Source organism: Citrus sinensis, chromosome 8 (genome assembly GCF_022201045.2).
Source record: "Citrus sinensis cultivar Valencia sweet orange chromosome 8, DVS_A1.0, whole genome shotgun sequence".
In the NCBI taxonomy this organism is placed as follows: domain Eukaryota; kingdom Viridiplantae; phylum Streptophyta; class Magnoliopsida; order Sapindales; family Rutaceae; genus Citrus; species Citrus sinensis.
The window spans coordinates 14,354,463-14,376,376 of record NC_068563.1 but is presented as its reverse complement, the minus strand read 5'-3'; the positions used below and the strand labels follow the sequence as shown (position 1 = coordinate 14,376,376).

Sequence of the window (21,914 nt, the reverse complement as noted above, 5' to 3'; positions counted from 1 at the left end):
ACAAAAACTAGAGGGGAAGAGAAAATAAATTTACCAAATTAAGCCCATGACACATGTTGAGACTTCACCTTCAACCCAAGCTTGAAAGAAAATTAGCCACTCATAATTGAACTAGGGGCAAAATGGAAATTTATTAAAATACGAAGAAAATACAAGATGGAGAAGGAATTACAGAAAATGGATCCCAAAAATGGATTCAGAGATATCAAATTAGGGGGGGAGACCCCCTTTTTATAGATACATGGAATAAATCATGGCCATCGGATTAAAAACAGTTTGGACGCTCAGGATTGCGCCACGTCATCAGTCAACAGTCCACGGTTTGACCACGCGGATGAACAGTAACACGGTTTGACCCGGATGAACAGTAACACGGTTTGGTTGAAAATAATCCTGTGTGATGCATGCACCGTACGTGAGATTTTTCGTCCACTGAGATGCTACCACGTCACCATCAACAGTACATAAGAATTTTAGTCCAACAGGATCGTGACACCTCATCAGTCAATGCCACATCATCGGTCAATGCCACGTCATCGTCCGTCTATGTGAACAGTGTCGTGAACAGTAACATATACAGTACCGTACACGTGAATAGTACCGTACATGTGAATAGTGCCATTTTTCCTTTTATGCTCCTCCTAAGGTTTTCGACCGTCCTGAGTTCAAAAGTGATGTCTGTTTTGCCGTCTGATTTCTCCTTTATTGTGAAATGACTATAATAACCCTAAAATACATAAAATACTTAATTAAAATAAAATACAAATGTAAAATGACGGTTTTCTCCTTTATAAATATGCATTTTCTAACACTCAACACACCCCCTAACCAGCTTATTGCTAGTCCCTAGCAAATAAAGCAAAAACAAAATTCAAATTCAAAATGATTTTTTTTTTTTTAGAAACACTCGTATTTATTCAATCAGATTAATGATAGCAATCAAATAAAAGTATAAGCATTATCTCCAGTCTAAAACAACATCACACCCACATCAACCATCCACATGAATTAGCCCAGTAGACTTTGTTATAGCTACTTTCAAGAATGACATGTCAAACCCCAAAATCTCACTGGAAGTAGTGACACTCTCACAAATAAATTAAACCCAATAAAAATAGTCACTCCAATGAATGGTAATTGAGAGAGAAAATAATAAAGAAATTATATCACATGCTCTCACCAAGATGAAATAAATATGCCCTCAGCTTAGAAATAATACGATCTCAAGTCAAATAAAATGTTAGTCAACCCACTTTATTTATCTCTTTTTTTTTTATTATGCATCACTACATCTTTTTAGCCCACATAACTAGCTTATACTTCAGATTATAGTTCCCTAAAATCAAGAAGGACTTTTATTAGGATGTAACGTAGGCTAGGGACATGGTTAACAAAGAAAGGAAATAAGGAAAACAAAGTGTATGTTTGAGAAAAGTGCAGATGAATTTTATTTTTTTGGAAGTTGCAAGGTGGATTTCACCTATTATTGTTATTATTATTTTTTCTCTCTTTTTTTTTGAAACATTTTTTTTTTTGCTTTTGCTTGGCACAACTTCACTGAACAAAAATAATTATTTATATTTTTCTCAAACAAAAATAGGTGGTGGAACTTGTAAGATATTGGGTAATACTCCAAATCAAAGTGGGTTAAGATGAGAATTTTGACAAAGAAAAGTTTTTTTTTTTTAAAGGCTCAAAAAGGGTAAACTATGGATATTTGATAAAATGGATGGCTAGAAAGGCTCAAGCGGATCAAAGATGGCCTTTCCATCATCTTTTAGGGCTCTAAATAACCTTCCATATCTACTACTTAGATGGGCCTCCAAATGTAGCAACACACATTTTTTTTTCTAATTTTACATTTTTTTTTTAGGGTTAACTCAAAAGAAATCTAGAGATCGTGTATACAATAAGAAACTACTAAGCTATATAAAGAATGAGCAAAAGGGTTACTCTCCAAGAAAAATGATAGGCTCAAAAACTCACTTGGTACTTATTATGACATGTTCATTCCTTCATATTTGTCTCCGACATCAACATGTAGAGTAGCAAACATAATGTAACATCACTTAAGACCAAAGATAATACAAATACTAAAATTTGAAATTAATCATGTCATCCAATGTTAAAACAAATCACACAATTTTTTTTTTTTAAACAACATTCTACCCCCCAACCTATTCTAAACATAAAAGGAAAATATACATGCATAAATGTAAAAATGATGTAGAAAAACTAATTAGAAAAGTTACACTTAAAATGATAGAAAACGAAAATGGTTTTTTTTTTTTTAACTTAGAAGATGCGTTTCTAAAGGCACTACTCTCTATATTCAACCATCTTCGACTCAAAAGTTGGAAAAGTTACATCATCGGTCAATGCCACATCATCATCCGTCTATGTGAACAGTGTCGTGAACAGTAACGTATACAGTACCGTACACGTGAATAGTACCGTACATGTGAATAGTGCCATTTTTCCTTTTATGCTCCTCCTAAGGTTTTCGACCGTCCTGAGTTCAAAAGTGATGTCCGTTTTGCCGTCTGATCTCTCCTTTATTGTGAAATGACTATAATGCCCCTAAAATACATAAAATACTTAATTAAAATAAAACACATGTAATTAAATCACAAGAAGGTTAAATATATAAAAGTAAGGGTTGTTAGTAAGACTTAAAATGTAAAATGACGGTTTTCTCCTTTATAAATATGCATTTTCTAACACTCAACACACCCCCCAACCAGCTTATTGCTAGTCCCTAGCAAATAAAGCGAAAACAAAATTCAAATTCAAAATAATTTTTTTTTTGTTTTAATAGAAACACTCGTATTTATTCCATCAGATTAATGATAGCAATCAAATAAAAGTATAAGCATTATCTCCAGTCTAAAGCAACATCACACCCACATCAACCATCCACATGAATTAGCCCAGTAGACTTTGTTTTAGCTACTCTCAAGAATGACATGTCAAACCCCAAAATCTCACTGGAAGTAGTGACACTCTCACAAATAAATTAATCCCAATAAAAATAGTCACTCCAATGAATAGTAATTGAGAGAGAAAATAATAAAGAAGTGATATTACATGCTCTCACCAAGATGAAATAAATATGCCCTCAGCTTAGAAATAATACGATCTCAAGTCAAATAAAATGTTAGTCAACCCACTTTATTTATCTTTTTTTATTTTTTTTTTAATTATGCATCACTACATCTTTTTAGCCCATATAACTAGCTTCTACTTCAAACTATAGTTCCCTAAAATCAAGAAGGACTTTTATTAGGACGAAACGTAGGCTAGGGACATGGCTAACAAAGAAGGAAAATAAGGAAAATAAGGAAAACAAAGTGTATGTTTGAGAAAAATGCAGAGAATTGTTTTTTTTTTTTTGGAAGTTGCAAGGTGGATTTCACCTATTTTTATTCTTTTGAAACAACAACTTTTGTTTTTGTTTTTGTTTTTGTTTTTTCTTGTTTTTTTTTTTGCTTTTATTTGGCATAACTTCACTGAACAAAATAATTATTTACATTTTCTCAAACATAAATAGGTGATGGAACTTATAAGATATCGGGTAATACTCCAAATCGGAGTGGGTCAAGATGATAAGTTGACAAAGAAAATGTTTTTTTTTTTTTTAAAGGCTCAAAAGGGTTAACTATAGATATTAAATAAAAGGGATGGCTTGAAAGGCTCAAACGGATCAAAGATGGCCTCTCCATCGTCTTTTAGGGCTCTAAATAATCTTCCATATCTACTAGTTAGATGGGCCTCCAAATGTAGCAACACACTCTTTTTTCTTTTTCTTTTTTCTTTTTTTTTATTTTACAATTTTTTTTTTAAGGGTTAACTCAAAAGTAATTTAGAGATCGTGTATAAAATAATAAACTGCTAAGCTGTATAAAGAGTGGGCAAAAGGGTTATTCTCCAAGAAAAATAATAGGCTCAAAAACTCACTTGGTACTTATTATGACATGTTCATTCCTTCAAGCAACTCACATTTGTCTCCGACATCAACATGTAAAGTAGCAAACATAGCGTAACATCACTTAAGACCAAAGATAATACAAATACTAAAATTTGAAATTAATCATGTCATCCAATGTTAAAACAAATCACACATTTTTTTTTTAAACATCATTCTACCCCCCAACCTATTCTAAACATGAAAGGAAAATATGCATGCAGAAATGTGAAAATGATGCATAAAAACTAATTAGAAAAGTTACACGTAAAATGATAGAAAACGAAAATGATTTTTTTTTTTAAAAGAAGATGCGTTTCTAGAGGAACTACACTCCATATTCAGCCATCTTCGACTCAAAAGTTGGAAAATGTATATTTATAGAGGAGAAATTAAAGAAGAAAAATAAACATAAACACATAATAAAGAAAAAGAAAATGTCTGAATTTTTTTTTTTTTTTATAAACGATGAAGATGCGTTTCTAGAGTCACTACACTCCATATTCAGCCATCTTCAACACAAAAAGTTAGCAACAGTTAGTTTCTACAACAAAAATTAGTAAAAACTTAACCAAAATTCCACAATTGTCGACTATTCCCTCCCCCCAACCAGAACGAAACATTGTCCTCAATGTTTGAAAGGAAAGAAGTAGAGTTTAGAAGACATCACCTGGGTGGTGCAACACAGAAGAAAATATTTATAGACGGAGAGTTAAATCTAATTTGCACTTCTTACTGCTGCTACTGTTACCATCATTATTTGGACGCTCCAACACGAAGGTCCAGGGGTCTGGCTCCGGTCTATAAGCTTGTAACATATCAAGTAGCTCATTAGCAGTGTGAGCACAAATAAAGAGTTTTTTTGCATTAGAGGGAATGAAATAGTTTTTTATTGCATGGTTAAGAAATGCGATAAAGCCATCATAAAAGTTATTGACATTTAACAAACCGATGGGTTTCTGGTGGATGTGCAGATGGGCCCAAGATGCTAGCGTGATAAGTGCCTCTAGTGTTGCAAGATCTCCTGGAAGGAAAATAAAAGCATCAGCATGATTAAGCATTTCAGTTATTATTTCTTGCATACCTGAGACGACTAACTCTTCTCCAGTTGATGAGTCAGACGAACTGCCCAAAGGTTTTAGGGCTCTTGGGATGATGCCTAACACTTGACTTCCTCTGATAAAAGCTGCTTCTGATTGGATAACCCTCGGTTACCTCCTCCATACACCAAGTGTAATTTTCTTGCTGCTATGCTTCGACCAAGATCTATGGCTGCCTCAACGAACTCTTTATGTTTGCCATAGGTAAAACCGGAAAGCACACAAATGTTCTTGAATTGTCTATTGGGAGTAGCTGCCATTGCGATACTTCTAAAAAACAATTTGTGAGTGCTTGACCAAAGATATCACATTTAAGAGTCTTGGTGAGAGTGGGTCATGGTTGTGTATGAGGTAATATGTCAGGGTCAAATAACGCGTAAAGCACGTGGCTCGCGAGTCAAAAAGGAAACAGTAAAAAGGAAAAAGTAAACAGTAATAAGAAAAAAAAAAGCAAACAGTAATAAAATTATTAAAGACAATAATGCACACAATACAAAAATAACAGTAAAGTAAAAGGATATTTACAGGTAGTTGCGACTGTGGCTCACATCTTCCTCTGGTTTTACGTCCAGAAACGGCTTGAACGCCCTCTATAGGTCGAGGATAGGCTTCCTATCCAGTTTTCTTATAAACTGGCAAACAGGGCCGTTTATAGTCAGATTCCCAAGACTATATCGTGCATGCTCTTTCTGGAATAATGGCCATAACTGGAGAATCGCTCCTTGCACATATCCACTGGGATGCGTTTCAAGAGACAAAAGGATATCATCCAATGACTCCTTATTCAAGCCATCCCTAATGAATTGAATCTTATCTTCCCTGTTATCAGACACCATTCCTAAAGAACATGGGTTTTTATTGCAACTCATTCTGGCACACTTATGACAAGCGACAGAAATTCTTCGAGCTCGTCGTTTTCTTGCATAATTTCCTTTACCACAACCAGGCATGTATGCAATAAATTTTGGAGGTAACTCACCTGCCGATCGTACTTTAGCCTCGATTAACCAACGGATGTCAGCAGGTATGTTATTCCTCATGAGTAATCGCATGCGTTCGGACCGAGCTTTATAGATCGTAAGGAGGGCATTCTGAGGAAGTGAAGGGAATCGCTTGTGAAGCTTTGCTAGAATCTCGTTTCTGTCCATACTTTCGCCTCAGAATATCAGTTATTATGGGAAACTGAAGTAACCGACTTGATTGTCACGGAGTACCGTTATCCGCCACTTCACCGGGGTAACAAACTAAAGCACATAAACAGAAAAACAAATTAAAACACACAAAGAAAATTAAAATCGTCCTCTTATTGAATTTACCTCAAGCTCCAACTGGATGTCGTAAACACTTCTCTCAATGTCTCTGAGTTGGCTTTCTAAACCCTCAACATAGGCTACTAATTCTGGTGGTTGTAGAGCCCAAATGCGTTGTGTTTTACAAAATTGAATCTGCCTTTTGAGATGAGTTTTGACACGTTGAAGTGGTTTAAGAATGTTCAGGAGGAACGGTCTAAGTATGAGACTCATGATTAACAATGATAAGAGAAAACTTAATGGTAAAATAAACACACTTATGCAAAAACAATTTCAATTAGTAAAAGAATAATAATAAAAAGAAAGAAAGAAAAATCAAATCAACGAAAAGAAAAAAAATCAATTCAAATTTGGTGGGTCACTCAAATTTATTTCGGTGTCTTCTTCATGTGGTTGGTACTCTAGATATGGCTTTAATCTTTGACCATTAACTTTAAACGTGACACCATTCTTTGGGTCTTTAATTTCAATTGCCCCATGTGGAAAAATAGTATGAACAATAAAGGGACCAGACCAACGAGAGCGTAACTTACTTGGGAATAGGTGCAAGCGAGAATTGAACAAAAGCACTTTCTGACCTGGAGTGAACGATTTTCTCATAATTTGCTTATCATGGAAGACTTTCATTCGTTGCTTGTAAATCTTGGCATTTTCGTATGCATCGTTGCGAATTTCTTCAAGTTCTGCCAGCTGTAATCTTCTTTCTGAGCTGGCTTGCTGCATGTCAAAATTGAATTTCTTGATGGCCCAATATGCACGATGCTCGAGTTCCACAGGTAGGTGGCAAGCTTTTTCATACACTAGCCTGTAGGGTGACATCCCAATCGGGGTCTTGAAAGCCGTTCTATATGCCCATAAGGCATCATCAAGTCTTAATGACCAATCTTTTCTGTCCGGCCTCACCGTTTTTTCTAATATGTGCTTTATTTCTCGATTGGATATCTCAACTTGGCCACTGGTTTGCGGATGATACGGGGTCGCCACTTTGTGTGTGATTGAATACTTTGTCAAAAGTGCTTTGAATGCTTTGTTACAAAAGTGGGCACCACCATCACTGATTATTGCTCGAGGGAATCCAAAGCGTGAAACAATGTTGCTTTTCAAAAATGCTATCACCACCTTGTGATCATTGGTCCTACATGGAATTGCTTCTACCCATTTTGATACGTAGTCAACAGTAACCAATATGTATTGATGGCCAAAAGAAGGGGGAAAGGGTCCCATGAAGTCGATACCCCATACGTCAAAAATCTCAACCACTAAAATTGGATTTAGTGGCATCATGTTCCTTCGTGTAATGCTTCCCATTCGTTGACACCTATCACATGAAGAACAGAAAGTGTAAGCGTCTCGAAATATAGATGGCCGATAGAAACCACATTGTAAAACTTTAGTCGCTGTCTTCTTAGCACTGAAATGGCCTCCACAAGCTTGTTCATGGCAGAATGAAAGGATATTCTGAATTTCACTTTCTGGGACACATCGTCTAACAATTTGATCCGCACAATACTTGAACAAATACGGGTCATCCCAAAAGAAATTCTTTATCTCTGCAAAGAATTTAGCCTTGTCTTGCTTGGTCCAATGCTCTGGAAGTTTACCTGTAACAAGATAATTAACTATATCAGCATACCAAGGTAATACTTCCACACTCATTAATTGTTCATCTGGAAATGACTCATTTAATGGTAATTGTTCTATAATTGTGTCAAAATGGAGACGAGAGAGGTGGTCCGCCACAACATTTTCTGTCCCTTTTTTATCTTTGAATTCCAAGTCAAATTCCTGCAAAAGTAACACCCAACGAATTAGTCTGGCTTTTGCATCTTTCTTTGTGAGAAGATATTTAAGAGCAGCATGATCTGTGAATATAATTATTTTACAACCAATGAAATAAGATCGAAATTTCTCCAATGCAAACACTACTGCTAGCATTTCTTTTTCAGTAGTTGAATAGTTCAACTGTGCATCATTCAATGTCATACTAGCATAGTAAATAACATGCGGAATTCGATCAACTCTTTGTCCTAATACTGCTCCTACTGCATAGTCAGATGCATCACACATTAGCTCAAATGGTAAGCTCCAGTTTGGGGCCTGAATGATGGGTGATGATGTCAACAAATGCTTTAATTTTTCAAACGCAACAAGACATGAATCATTAAAGATAAAAGGTACATCCTTAGCAAGTAAATTGCATAAGGGTCTAGAAACTTTGCTAAAATCTTTAATGAAACGTCTATAAAAACCAGCATGCCCAAGGAAAGATCTTACTTCTCTGACTGTTTTGGGTGGAGGAAGATTAGAAATGAGATCCACCTTGGCTTTGTCAACCTCAATACCTTTGCTCGAAATGATGTGACCGAGAACAATACCTTGTTTTACCATAAAATGGCATTTCTCCCAATTTAAGATCAAGTTCTTCTCGATACATCTCTGTAGAACTAGTGTTAGATGATGTAAACATTGATCAAATGAGTCACCAAAGACAGAAAAATCATCCATAAAGACTTCAAGGAATCGTTCAACCATATCAGAAAAAATGCTCAACATGCATCGTTGAAATGTAGCAGGTGCATTACATAATCCAAATGGCATTCTCCTATATGCAAATGTGCCAAAAGGGCAAGTGAAAGTAGTTTTCTCTTGATCTTTTGGTGCTATGGGAATCTGATTATATCCTGAGTAGCCATCTAGAAAGCAATAAAATTCATGGCCTGCTAATCTATCAAGCATTTGATCAATAAATGGTAAAGGAAAATGGTCTTTACGTGTGACAGAATTCAACTTTCTATAATCAATGCATACACGCCATCCTGTAGTTACCCTAGTTGGTATCAATTTATTATCAGCATTGGTAACTACTGTGACTCCTGACTTTTTGGGGACAACTTGTACAGGACTGACCCATGAACTATCAGAAATTGGGTAAATGATACCTGCGTCTAATAGTTTAAGGACTTCTGTTCTAACAACTTCTTTTATGTTAGGATTTAACCGACGTTGCATTTCCCTAGTAGATTTAGCATTTTCATCAAGGTGAATGTAATGCATACAATCTACTGGGTTTATACCTTTGATGTCTGCTATGGTCCATCCTAATGCCCCTTTATGCTCTTTTAAAACATCTAACAACTTACCTTTTTGTTCATCATTGAGGGATGATGAGATGATTACCGGCAGAGTACTTTCTTCCCCCAAAAATGCATATTCCAAAGTGTTGGGTAATGGTTTGAGCTCGAGTTTCGGTGGTGATTCTGATGATGGGATGAGTTTCTTCTCTGATGGTGCTAGTTGTTCAACTCTTGACTTCCATTTATTAGTGTCCATAGATGGTGCTGAGTCAAGCAGGGCATTGACCTCATCAACCGATCTGTCAATATCAAAATCAAAACCAAAGTGAGTTAAACATGTTTGTAAAGGATCATCACTAAGGTTTGAAACAAAAGTATCATCAACTAATGCTTCAATTAAATCCACATCAACAATTCCATCATCTGCACTGTGAGGTTGTTTGGCAATGTTGAAGATGTTCAGCTCCATAGTCATGTTGCCGAAAGACAACTGCATATTTCCAGTCCTGCATTGAATGTGAGCATCCGCAGTTGCCAAGAAAGGTCGGCCTAGAATAATGGGGATGTGCTTCCTTGAATCCTGTATTGGTTGAGTGTCAATTACAATGAAGTCAACAGGAAAATAAAATTTGTCTACCTGGATAAGCACGTCCTCAACAATACCACGAGGTATTTTCGTGGACCGATCTGCAAGCTATAACACCACTGGAGTTGGGTGTAATTCTCCCAGTCCAAGTTTCACGAATACAGAGTAAGGCAAAAGATTTACACTAGCTCCTAAATCCAACAAAGCATTCTCAATTGTGTGGTTCCCTATACTACATGAGATAGTGGGGGAGCCTGGGTCTTTGCATTTTAAAGGAATTTTATGTTGGAGTATAGAACTAACGTTTTCTGTTAAAAATGTCTTCTTTTGAACATGCATATTTCTCTTTTTAGTACAAAGGTCTTTAAGAAACTTGGCATAGGATGGAACTTGTTTAATAGCATCAAGCAAAGGGATGTTAACACTTACCTGTTTGAAGATTTCGAGAATCTCACCTGTGGATTTTCCCTTCTTGCCTTTCGCTAACCTCTGAGGAAATGGAGCTTTGGGAACGTATTCTCGTGGGTTGGTTTCTTCTTTCTCCTCGGTGATGAGTCCTCAACACTCACAGGTACAATTTGATTTTCTTTTGTCACCGGCATCTCCACTTTGTTGTCGACTTCTTTTCCTTTTCGCAAGGTCATTACTGCTTTGACCTCTCCATGCTGCTGTGGTGAACTGGTACTTGCTTCATGCACTCCTTTAGGATTAGGTACTGGTTGACTTGGAAACTTGCCTTTCTCAATAGTCATTGCCAAGGTCTGAACTGAAGAAGCAAGTTGTCCCACCATCTTCTCGAGGCTTGAAACTGATTGAGCTTGTGAGTTGAAACCTGGTCTCAACTCATTTCGTAGTCCATCAATGGTGCGGTTTTGTTGCTCAATCGTGGAGTGAGTAAGATTCTTGAGATTCTGGAATGAATCCTCCCATGGTCTGGGTTGAGAGAAATTCTGATTCTGATTGTATGGTCTAAATGGTGGCTGAGAGGCTTGAGGAGTTTGAGAAATTTGTTGCATTGGTGGAGCTGGAGCTGCTGGTCCATTCTGTTGGAATCCTTGAGACCATGAAAAATTGGGGTGATCTCTCCATCCAGGGTTATATGTGTTGGAGTATGGGTTGTAATTTGATGGCTTTCTCATTACACCTATGGCATTGGCTTGATCTGAGTATGAGTCATGGTCATGTGGTTCTGTTGATTTAGCAGTCGATAATGATGCTATTTGTCGAGCAAGACCTTCAACCATCTCCTTGACTTCTTTGATTCCCGAAGTTGACTCGCCAATGTGAACCTCATTCACTCCTTTAATCCTTCTAGTATTCCTGAGTGATCGACTCCGTTGTTGGGAATTGTCCGCTTGTCGCTGGAAGAATTCCCAAATTTCTGACGCACTTTTTGACATTAGCTCTCCTCCACTTGTTGCCATTAGCCATTCTTGCACATTTGGTAGTAATCCCTCCAAAAAGTATTGGCATTGGTGCCATTTCTCATACCTATGATGTGGACACTTCAAGAGTAGCCCATTGAATCGCTCCCATGTTTCGAAAAATTGTTCGTCTTCTCTCTGAGTAAACTCTGAGATTTCCCTGCGAATAGCATTGGTTTTATGCACTGGAAAATATTTATTCAAAAATTTTGTTACCATTTGTTCCCATGATGCAATGCTATTGGCAGGCAATGTATTAAGCCATGAACGAGCTCTATCCTTTAAAGAAAATGGGAATAGTCTAAGTTTAACATCATCGTCTGAAAAATTTTCATATTTAAAAGTTTGACAAATGGCATGAAAATCATTCAGATGATTATATGGATCCTCATTTTCTAGGCCATAAAATGTGGGGAGACAATTTAGCACACTAGGTTTTAATTCGAAACTCCTAGCAGCTACATTTGGGTATCTTATGCATGATGTGCTCAAATTAGCTAAAGGACTAAAATAGTCCTTAAATGGCCTCTCTTGTGGTGCTTGTAAATCCATTTTATTTTTAACGTGTTTGTGTGTGCGAAGTGTTTTTTCTAATTCAAGGTCTATAGGTTCAAGATTAGGTAATAATGACCTACGACCATGCATGCAAAATAAATAAAATAAAAATAAAGATGCAAACAAAACAAAAAATAAAGATGGGAACAAAACAAATAAAAATAAAGAAGAGTGAGAAATTACGATACTAACCTTATTGTGCTATTACAACCTTTCTATAAAAATACACAAAAATAAATACGTGAAAGAAATTAACTAAAAATTAAATTAATAAGATAAACAAAAAAAAATTACAAAGAAAAATAAATGGAAAATTAAATTACAGAATTTTAAAGAAGAGAAAAAGAAAAGAAATACTAACCTTTAAATGTAGATTCACTTTTTTTTCTTTTTTTTTTAATAATAAAAAAAATACAAGAAAACAAATAAAAGAAATTATTCACAAAAATTAATTCTATGAATTAAAATTACTTACCTCCCCGGCAACGGCGCCAAAAACTTGTTGTGCAAATTTTAATGTACTCGCAAGCGCACGAATCTATTGTAGTATAGATCAATGGTGACGAGTGTCGATCACACGAGGAGGTGGATTTTAATTATATGTAGAATTAATTTTGTACATGGGTGGTTGAAATTATGGTGGAAATGATTTGGAATATGCTAATACTTAAATTAAAATGGCAAGAATAAATTCTAAAATTGGAATTGCAATGGAGAGAATAAATTGAAGAGAAAATCTATTAAATTGACGTACTTGGGTATCTGGATCCGTATCAACATGCATCATGGGCTAAATAATTCGTATTAATGCCAATTAAATCATGAGGGGGGAATCCACACCTCATGAACCACGCTCTAATCAATATGGTGTTAAGGGCTTATCGTGCCAAATAATAATAACCTTGTACCAGAGGGCCGGTGAAACCAAGGCGGTACTAGACAAGATTAGTATTATTTGTCGACGAGAAGTCAAAACATCCACAAAAATTAGAGGGGAAGAGAAAATAAATTTACCAAATTAAGCCCATGACACATGTTGAGACTTCACCTTCAACCCAAGCTTGAAAGAAAATTAGCCACTCATAGTTGAACTAGGGGCAAAATGGGAATTTATTAAAATACGAAGAAAATACAAGATGGAGAGGGAATTACAGAAAATGGATCCCAAAAATGGATTCAGATATATCGAATTAGGGGGGAGGCCCCCTTTTTATAGATACATGGAGTAAATCATGGCCATCGGATTAAAAATAGTTTGGACGCTCAGGATTGCGCCACGTCATCAGTCAACAGTCCACGGTTTGACCACGCGGATGAACAGTAACACGGTTTGACCCGACTTTGAATAGTAACGCGGTTTGACCCGGATGAACAGTAACGCGGTTTGGTTGAAAATAATCCTGTGTGATGCATGCACCGTACGCGTGATTTTTCGTCCACTGATATGCTGCCACGTCACCATCAACAGTACATAAGAATTTTAGTCCAACAGGATCGTGACACCTCATCAATCAATGCCACATCATCGGTCAATGCCACATCATCATCCGTCTATGTGAACAGTGTCGTGAACAGTAACGTATACAGTACCGTACACGTGAATAGTACCGTACATGTGAATAGTGCCATTTTTCCTTTTATGCTCCTCATAAGGTTTTCGACCGTCCTGAGTTCAAAAGTGATGTCCGTTTTGCCATCTGATCTCTCCTTTATTGTGAAATGACTATAATGCCCCTAAAATACATAAAATACTTAATTAAAATAAAACACATGCAATTAAATCACAAGAAGGTTAAATATATAAAAGTAAGGGTTGTTAGTAAGACTTAAAATATAAAATGACGGTTTTCTCCTTTATAAATATGCATTTTCTAACACTCAACACTATGGCTGCCTCAACGAACTCTTTATGTTTGCCATAGGTAAATCCAGAAAGCACACAAATGTTATTGAATTGTCTATTTGGAGTAGCTGCCATTGTGATACTTCTCGAAAAATAATTTGTGAGTGCTTGACAAGGCCCACACTGTTTTGTTTCTGGGGCGCCCATACACCCCAAAACGCGTTTTGCCAATTGAGGTGTGGATCACCCCTTATATACCCATCATCTCTCCCGTGCTTTGCCAATGTGGGATTCACCTAGGGTGTTACACGAAAACACGGGTTCCCTTCGCCAAACCAAATGAGAAAGATGATTTATGTGTACATTGATAATTCTCTTGCACTTGTTGCAAAGAATTTCAAGAAGATGTTGAAAAAGAATAACTTCAACAAACCAAGGAAGACTTCTACATTAGTGATTCCAACGGCTCAAGAAGGTTCTTCTTACTCTAATTCTAAATTGTTTGATTTTAACAAACTTGAGGGTATTCAATGCAGAGAATGTGGAGGCATAAGACACATACAAGCACAATATGCTAACACTATTATGAAAAAGAAAGTAATGCAATCCACTTGTAGTGATAATGATTCAAATGATAGCATTGATAGAGAAGACCTTGCTGGAGGACTTGTTGTGCATAATGATGGCAATAAACATGAATCAAACATCAAAGATGCATCCAAATCTGAAGCCTTGCAATTAGCTCATTGCAAAGAAGACAATGATTCTCGTCTTGACACAATTGCGCAACATGTTAACCAGAATAATGATTCAGATAGCGACGTCAGTGACATTGATCTAAATGACAAGAAAGCTTTTCATGAAAGCTACAAGATAATGTTCGCTAAATGGGAAGAAGTCTATAATGAGAATGTGACCTTGATGACTCAAGTATCAAATCTTTTAGATGATAAGGCAAAACTTGAGAGCGAAGTAATTCATTACAAGTCTTTACTTAATGACAAAGATAACCAATTGCTTGCAGTGACGATAGAATTAGATAATACAAAAAAGTCACTTAAGATGATGAATTCTGGAACTCAGAAGTTAGACCATATCTTGTCACTTAGCAAATCTAGCTCAAATCATCATGGTCTTAGATATCAACATGATAAAGACTCAAATTCTCAAGGTGTGTTTGTTAAAGCTTCTTCACAAACAGCTTCTCCACCAATAGTTAAACTCTTATATCTTAAAAAATGTAAAGCTATTGCACATTCTTCACCAGCTCATCAGGTAAGAACAGCAGGTTTATTCCCACTTGTCATTTTTGTCACATGAAAGGACATATAAGACCTAATTGCGTCAAGCTCATTAAATATATGAAAAAGGCTATGTTATTTAATTATTCTTATAGAAAACCTAGGATGACACTTAGACCTAAGGTTGAGACAAGTGAAAATAAACCTAGAGCTAATTGGATAAGGAATACTGATTATAAAGCTTATGTTTCCTTTATTTCCTTGAGAACTTGCACTACTGATTTTTGGTACTTTGATCGTAGTTGTTCTAGACACATGACAGGTGATAGAAGTGCCTTGATTAATTATCAAAAACTTTATCAAGAAAATGTAACCTTTGCTGATGGTGTGAAAAGTCGAGTGCTTGGAAAGGAAACTTTGAATGTGGAAGGATTTCCAAAACTTGACAATGTTCTGCATGTGGAGGATCTCAAAGCAAATTTACTCAGCATTAGTCAAATTTGTAATCAACATTTGTTTGTCAACTTTGACAGGAACAAATGTCGCATTATCGATGTTGATGGAAATTGCATTTTAGAAGGACATCGATCATCTGATCATTGTTATACGTTGATTAGTCCAATTATTTGCCATAAGACCACTCTTGACGACACATAATTATGGCATTAAAAACTTGTTTATTTAAGCTACAAGTTACTAACTAAAATTGTGAAAACATGTGCTGTCAAAGGAGTTCCAATACTCAAGAAGAAACAACTAGGGATATGTGGTTCATGTCAATTTGGCAAACAACAAAGGGCATTGCATAAAGCCATTCAGGATAAAGCAACATCAACTGTGCTACAACTACTTCATATGGATCTTATGGGACCAATGCAAGTTGAAAGTTTGGCTGGAAAAAGGTACGCATTTGTGTGTGTAGATGATTTCTCTAGGTATGCATGGATTGACTTTATTAAAGAAAAATCATATACATTTGATGTGTTCAGAAAACTGTGTGAAAAGGTTAAAAATGAACAAAATTGCAATATTGTCATAATTAAGAGTGATCATGGAAGAGAATTTGAAAACTCTAGTTTTGAAGAATATTGTAATTTACATGGAATTTCACATGAGTTTTCCTCAGCTATTACTCTAAAACAAAATGGTGTTGACTTTGATGAAACCTTTGCATCTATTGCTAGACTCAAATCTATTCGTTTGCTTTTTACAGTTGCTTGTTTAATAGGGTTTAAATTATTTCAAATGGATGTTAAGAGTGTCTTTTTGAATGGCATCTTAAATGAAGAAGCCTATGTTGACCAACCTAAAGGTTTTGAAGACCCCCATTTCCCAAACCATGTTTCTAAATTGAAAAAGGTTTTGTATGGTTCAAAGCAGGCTCCTTGAGCTTGGTATGAAAGGTTGACCAAAGTTTTCCTTGAAAATAGCTATAAGTGAGGGGGAGTAGATAGAACACTATTTATTAAGCAACTTAATTCAGATATTTTAGTTGTTCAAATATATGTTGATGATATAGTGTTTGGTTCTACTTCTTATCATGTGCATGAATTCGTGAGTCAAATGAAAAGGAAATTTGAGATAAGCATGGTGGGAGAATTGACTTACTTTTTAGGTTTGCATATGAAACAAATGCTTGTAAATTATGGTATGGTTTAGGATACTTTGACTGTGTTTTGTGATAACACTCGTGCTATCAATATTTCTAAAAATCTTGTTCAACACTCTAGGACTAAGCATATTGACATTCGTCATCACTTCATTAGAGATTTAGTTGAGAGCAAGATCGTGTCCTTAGAATACATTGATACAAAAAAACAGCTTGCAGATATTTTCACAAAAGCTTTAGACTCCAAATGATTTGAATCTTTAAGGAAAGCTTTAGGTGTGTGCTCCATGTAAGTCAAAATGATTTTTTTTGTTTTAAATCATGCATTTGTGCATTAGATATAGAACATGCATTTATAAATTTAAATCATTATTTTTTTTGTGCTCTGTCTTTTAGACGACAAGCAATTTTTCATGCTTTTAAAGATTTGAAAGCCTTGAATAAGTTTTTATTAGAGTTATTTAACCTTTCTTCAAAAACACATGAATGACAATTCAGTCTCTACTTTGACTCAAGGTTTTGATATTGACATGGTCTTTGTTGAGAATATTTAACTTGAGTTATGACTATTTGCCTTGATTCTTATCTTGTCATAAGACCTCAAATATATGCAGACACTATGGTCAGAAATAGCTACCTATAACTATTAAGAGTGAAGCTATCCTTGAGTAATCTGAGTCTGCATATCACAAATATGACAGAGGACGAACTACTATGAGAAGAAAGCTACATTAAGGGTTAGAGTGAAAGCTCCTGACCGTAGATTTAAAAAATGAAAAAGAAAATGAAAGGCTTTGCAATCACAAAAAAAAAAAAAAAAAAAAAATTTGTCAATTGAAATGGTAAAAAATTGGAGATCAAGATGATAAGGTCAGTTTGACCAACTCTATGTTTTATATTTAAGACTTTGACTGTGAAAATTGATGAATTTTTGGGAAAAATGTTTAGATTGAGTTGTTTGCACACACACACATACACAAGCTTAAATTTCTTTAATCTTTACTTAATTGAGGAAATTAGAATCTTGATTACATGAATTAGTACTTGTTGTGAAAAATTCTCAAACATTTTTTTGTTCAATTTCATTATTAATGCATTTAAAAAAAAAAACATTTCTTGATGCATGTGTATTCTCATGTTCTTTCCATAATGATATGTTTTTAAGTCTTAAGTGTCACATTTGTTTTAAGCAAAACTCAAAAAAGTTTTTAAAAGTGCATTGACAAGCTTCTCCCGTCACAACTGAGCATGTTGCGTTCTTTTGGTCATAACTTTGTCTACAGAACTCCAAATTCGGTTCTGTAAAATTCTGTACAAAGCGGATTCAATAAGTGTTCCAACGGCATGTAGATTGCATTCTGATTCTGTCTCATTCATTCCCAGTTTAAATTTGAATTTGTCTGCCCTGCACTTTGTGTCTGTTTCTGAAAGTATCCTGCATGGGATTTCGTTTTTGATATTTTCCTCTTTGTTTCTAACTTGTTTGAGTTCGTTTATGTTTATTTCTTCCTCTTCTATGAAATTTCTATTTGTGGGTGCACCATATTCTTCCCTTTTGCAATCTTTTGGCAAAAGAGGGGGAGTAATTTATTTTAAGTCTTCAATTGCTCAATGCAATGAGTTAGGGGGAGTAGTATTTTCCATTCTAGAGAGATATTTTATTTTTGTTCAAAAATTTTTATTTTCGAATTCTAGTTCTTAGGGGGAGTTTATTTTTTTCTTATTCTTAATTTTCTGCTTAATATTGTCTTTCCATTTATTGATTAATAAAATTAGTATTTTATTTTAATTCTTGCCTTGGTTTATTTACATGAACTAACATGCTAATTGCTAATTATTTTGGTTAGTTCCTTCTTGTTGTTTATACTTGTTCAGGTTCATATCTTAGCGCCAAAGTTCATGGAAGACTTGTGTTGGATTGTTTTTGCCACAAGAATGCCAAAGCGGGAGATTGTTAAGTCATTATTTATAGAGTTGGCATTTTATGGTAAGTCTAGTTAAATTGGAAGTTTATTTATTGCATATCTTGTAATAGGGATTAATTTATTAATTCCCTAATTTAGTGAGATTCCAATTTATTAGAAATATTTGTTTCCTAATTTAATTAAATGTCTAATTTAGCAAGTCAATTAATGGTGGGATTCTATAATCGGCGCATGAGATTTATTTAGAGCAAGAAGTTGGTTCAAACATGAAGTTCTTTAAATACTCTAAATATTTCTTGGGAGACAAGTAAGGTAAGAAGATCATATTTATTCCTATTCAGATTCATAGGAATTATAAGAGGAAAGAAACTCTTATTTGGAAAGAATCCAAGTCTTTTAAGACTTGTTATTTTGGTGAAACCCTAATGCCTATATAAAGAGAGGTATTTTACAATTGAAGGGATGCACAACACATAGCATAACGTAGAGAAGCAAAATTCGGCCTCCTCCCTAGAGAATCCGGATTTGGCGCATAATGTTGTGTTGATTTATTTTGTTATCTTCTTTTCATCTCTGTTGAGAGTTTATGTGGATCTTAGATCACTAGACATTGAAGAATTGAAGAATTGCTATTGATCACTTTGCAAAGTGCCTTAAGGATCGTGGATCAAGAGGGGTAGCAATTATTCAAGAGAAGCAGATTCATTCTAAGGTTGAGTAAACTGTATGGTGATAAACCGTAAGTGAGAGTCTTAAATTTGGTAAATCCATAGGTTGTAACATCTCAACTTAGTGAATTACTTTCATCTGGACGTGGCCTCGTGGATATAGGATTGATTAATCTGAACCACGTAAAAATCTCTGTGTCATTTATTTTCTGCATTTTATTGTGTTTTTGGAAAATTAATATTTTTGATGCGGATAAACAGTAACCTTGAACAACAAACGTGAACAGTAACTGTAAACAGTACTTGGGGAAAAATTAATTAAGTAATTAGTTTTTTGTTTTAATTGCCTACATCTATTTTCGATAGATCTAAATTCCTTTCAGTGTCCATACAGCTCGGCACGGCACGAACACGTTTCGGTAGAGCACGTGGCACGGCACGACACTCACGTGGGCTGGGCCAGGCTTAGAATTTTAGGCACGTGAGCCTTAAAAGCATGGCACGATTAGAGATGAGCCAAAGCACGGTATGTGAAAAAGTATGCAATAAGCATGTTTCATTTTTTAATGACAGTAAACTTAAAATTTGATGATTTTATAAATAACTTGAAATTGAATCTTTAAATATATTTTATTAGTTCAATTTTTTTAAATTTATTTAATTCTTAGTTTCAGAAACATTATAATTGATTTATGTTTATAATTTATTAAATAAATAATTGATACATGGTTTTATAAATATGTATTAATATTATTATAAACTATGATATATGACTCTACGTAATTCCAAATTAACAATTAAATTAACCCTTAAAAAATATTATTATTGTTGTCGTTAAGTACTAAAAATGAATTCTAATACTATATAGTCAAACTTGGTAACTAATATTACATTCTCCTATTATTATTGAATATGGACTTGAGTTTGAATTTTTGATTCTATTAAATTTTAATAAAGACACATGAATCCAAAAAAGTACATAGGATTGAAAAAAAAATAAGAAAACAACTTGGCATGCGCTTTTAAAAAAAGAAAAAATAAAAAAAAAAGCTTAGTGGACTTTTTTTTCCAAAGTATGGCACGGCACGGTATGGCCCACAGTACGGCACGTGTGGGCACGGCACGAGCGGGCACGACACGTGTGCTGGGCTGGGCCTAAACAAAAAAAATTAGACATGACACAGCACGACACAAAACGCATAGTAAGCACGGCACGATACGGAATGAGCACGAGCACGCATGGGCTTCCATTGATGGGTCTGGGCCGGCACGGCATGGCCCGTTGGCCATATGTAGTTGGAAGTATGATTCATAATAAGCCAAGCTGTTTGTATTTCGTATTTTTGTAATTTTTAAAGAATCGGATGTATCTTTTGAAGCCTTAAGTTTTCAAACTTGATCTTTCCCGCTTAAAACTCTGCATGAGCTCCCTTCGAAGCGACAAAAAGTGAATATAACGCACTTTTTGCATCTTATCTTGTCTTAAATTTTTCATTTTATGAAATATGTGTTTATCTGTCAAAGACATAACTTTTCAAATTTCGCTCATGAAATAAATATTGTGATAATTGGCCTTTGGTAATATTCCTTGTAGTTAGATACATTGAAATTCATTGATGAAAGTAAACTTTGTGAAACTGGCCTTTAGTAATATTCCTTCTAGTTAGATACTTTGAAATTCATTGATGAAACAGACTTCGTTGCCTTCTATAGTATTTTATTAAACTTTTGGTTTATGGGTTGTAAATGAATAAACCCATGAAATATTTAATCTATCTAGTCACAGGCAAATTCTTACAAATAAAAAGATCAATATTTGATTTGTGTATTCAACAAACAGTTTAGTATTGTTATTTCAAATCAAGTTGAAGCATAGAGATTTTGTCATGCTTGTATAAGCATTGTCTGACTAAAGTTAAAAATTATGTGGTTTACTTCTTTTAATATTTTATCAGTACCCAAAAAAAAATATTTTTTCAACTATTTAAAGATTTGCAGGGATCATTTAGAACATTTTGTAAGCTAAGAACTTGTGTTAAATATTAATTTATTTTCGGAAGCAATTATTTTAAGAATGTAACTTATTCTTATAATTTTATGTGAATCTTTTTTCTCATTAAAGAGTCCACTACTAGGCATTGTGGGTTTATTTTGCAGCAGTTTTGGTTTTTTATGCTGTTTCTAGGCATTTAGATTGCTTTTCTTTTTCCTATTTAATATACAATTTATGAATAATTATGTAACTAGCAATTTAATTTATACGTTGTCTATGACATGATTATAATCATATATACGCTTACAAAATGGACACTACAAATGAAATAAGTGTAGGATTGGGTCAAAAATTATGACGATATTATTTGTAAGTACATGTTAATAGATTTATTTTATGCTTGATGTTAACAACTAAATTTTATTTGTGTTATTAATGTAGCATTCAATGTTGTTCACAGTAAATTTGAAGAAAAAAGGCTAAGCAGTGGGGTCTGAGAGGTGTGTGTTAAGTAACTTTTTAAAAAAAAGGAAAAAACACAAACCAATAAGGAGAAGCGTTAATTCTGTACAATGCCTGAAGAGCTTATGTTAAATGTTAGTAAAACCGCTCGTGTAGACAA

General features: G+C 34.7%; 1 non-coding gene across 1 annotated transcript; it reads left to right on the top strand.

Moving 5' to 3' along the window:
• The first annotated feature begins 11,522 nt into the window (after nucleotides 1-11,522).
• LOC127899548 (small nucleolar RNA R71) lies at nucleotides 11,523-11,630 on the top strand. Its single transcript, XR_008051426.1, has one exon. It is a non-coding gene; the product is annotated as a small nucleolar RNA R71 (small nucleolar RNA).
• The last annotated feature ends 10,284 nt before the right edge of the window (nucleotides 11,631-21,914 follow it).